Below are 2,653 nucleotides of genomic sequence, written 5' to 3' on the forward strand. Positions count from 1 at the left end.
TCTATCTATCTATCTATCTATCTCTGTGTGTGTGTGTGTGTGTGTATGTGTGTGCTCAACTGGTACTTATTTTATCGATCCCGGAAGGAGGATAAACGAAGTCGATCATGGTTGAATTTGAACTTAAAACGTAAGAGACTATTACCGAATACCGCAAACCATTTTCTCCACCGCTCTTTACAATTCGACACTTATTTAGCACCACCATTTCTCTCTGTTTTGTTCAGCTTCCAGTTACCCCCCCCCCTCAAAAACAACAACAAAACAAACTAATTTCTCATCCTTTCTTCCCTATATCAGTGCTTTGTTTCTTCTTTCTTTCACTCCGACCTTTCTCCGCCAGTCGATATTTCTTTTTCTAGTCACACTTCACTTCCGTTGCTGTTTTTATTTCTCCTCTTTCACCTCTATCTTATTTATATCTCTTTATCTTTCTGAGTCCACTTTATCGCCATCTCGCCACTTTATTTCGTATTTCTTCCCTATTTTATTCTTCCCCATTATCGCTTTCATCTTCTCTTTTCACTCAATCTCACTCACTCTCTCTTACATATCCCCCTCTCTTATATTTTTCTTTCTTTCTACTCTACGTCTCTTCATACCTTTCCCTTTACATTAACCCCCCCCTCACATTTTCTATATCTATCCTCTCCCTTTACTCTTCTCTCTCCTCCACGAATTTCTCTTCCTGACATTTCCGTTCACATTCCCTTTCCCTCTTTATATACCATTCATTTTTCTTCTCTCACCATCCTCCAATCCCCCTCTCTCTCACTCTCATTAATTTTTCCTTCCTGTCCTTCCCTCCTTCCTCTATATCTGCTTACCACACACCCTCCCTCTCTATCTTTTCTTTTATCGTTCACTTTTTCTCCACCCTTTCTTTATCTTTTACTCTTTCCTTCTCATACTTTCCATTCGTCTTTCGCCGTATCTCTCCCACCATCCCCCAATTCTCCCTCTCTGCCACTCTTACTAACTTTTTCCTTATCCTTCCTCCTTCCTCTCTTACTTTATCATATCATATCCCTTTCTTTATCTCTCTTCCCTTCTAACTTTCCTTTCATTTTCTTCCACGCCATCACTCCCACCATCCCCCGATCCCCCCTCTTTGTCATTCTCACTAACTTTTTCTCTCTGTCCTTCCCCACCTTTCTCTATCCTATCTCTCTACTCCCTCTCATTCTATTCCTTACTCGATCGTTTTCTCTTCTTTCTGTCAAATAACGGCTCCAGGTTTCTGTCATGGCGCGGAGTTCAGAATACTTTTTCTCTTCCTCAAAGTCGCAAAGAAAATTAATATAACGGTATATATATCTATATATTATTCTACTGTATACACACTAACTGTTTTTAAGGGTTTTCCTTGTTTCGCATACGTGTCAACAAGTAATCAACACACGTCTCTCTGTCTATTTCTCCCCTCTTTCTATTGTGTATTAACACATACATGACACCCGCATGCCCGTCTTTCTACAAATATGTAAGTATATACGTTTTGCATGTTTGTAAATATTATAAAACATATGTTTACATTATATTATAGACTTATTGTAGCGATCTAGGTATTGTACCGAAAGATGACCCTTATTGTTTGACTATAATGCTCTTTATGTTGCCGGAGGTGGTCTTATAATTTTCTGTAAAATATTATTTCATATTAAAAAAAACAACAATAACATATTTTTATATTTCCGTGTCTTCTCACACACAGACACACGAAATGATCTGTAGTTAAGAAGTTCACTTCTTGCATAGATAGTTCCGTGTTCGATCGGGGTCTACTTCACATGGCACCACGGGCCAACAGCTGTAATTCTGCTAGTCTCGGGCTGATCACCAACGACCTATGAATGGAACTTGGTAGTTAGGGACACTAAACCGATGCCCATGTGTATGTATATATATATATATATATATATTCGGCGATCTTACGGTAAAGATCACCATATATTTTTTTATTCTTTTACATGTTTCAGTTATTTGATTGCAGCCATGCTGGGGCACTGCCTCGAAGGGTTTTGTTTGTCGAACAAATCGACCCCAAGACTTATTTCATAATCCTTGTACTTATTCTGTCGGTCTGTTTCGCCGAACCCTCTAGATTACGGGACGTAAACACACCAACACTTGTTGTCAAGCGGTGATAGGGAGCGGGGGGCGGGGTGATGATGGCGAAAGTAAAGAATAAAGACACCCAGGATTAAGGTTAGGGTTAAGGTTTTTGTAACGCCGAAAACGAGTGGTGTGTGTATTCTTTACCTCTCTTGGGGAAACAGGGCTTCAGTTTCCGTCTACCAAATCCACTTACAAGGTTTTTGTTAGCCCCAGGCTATAGCAGAAGACATTTGCCCAAGGTGCCACGCAGTGGGAATGAACCCTGGATCGTGTGGTTGGGAAGCAAACTTCTTACCACACAGCTAGACTTGCACCTATATATATAATATCTGCTTGTGTTTACGTTTGCTTATTCCGTGTACTTTTATATTGTATAACCTCGCTGTTCGACAAATGGTCTCTGATAAAATAGGTTCTCGACGGAAATAAGTACTAGCATCGATCTGTTTGACTAACTCCTTGAAACCGGTGATACAGTATGGGCCCCAGTCCAACAACTGAGATCAGTAAAAGGTCTCCGTCCCTCCGTATAAAT

The 2,653-nt window shown here is 40.1% G+C and overlaps 1 protein-coding gene across 1 annotated transcript in view; it reads left to right on the forward strand.

The window, feature by feature from the left end:
* Positions 1 to 871: 871 nt before the first annotated feature.
* The window catches only part of LOC106879683 (transmembrane and coiled-coil domain-containing protein 4), a gene marked incomplete at its 3' end in the record, with an annotated part of 35,646 nt that continues 33,864 nt past the window's right edge, over positions 872 to 2,653 (forward strand). Inside the window, exon 1 of the mRNA XM_052976640.1 lies at positions 872 to 1,307. The remainder of the gene's footprint in view (positions 1,308 to 2,653) is intronic.

Source organism: Octopus bimaculoides, chromosome 25 (assembly GCF_001194135.2).
Source record: "Octopus bimaculoides isolate UCB-OBI-ISO-001 chromosome 25, ASM119413v2, whole genome shotgun sequence".
In the NCBI taxonomy this organism is placed as follows: domain Eukaryota; kingdom Metazoa; phylum Mollusca; class Cephalopoda; order Octopoda; family Octopodidae; genus Octopus; species Octopus bimaculoides.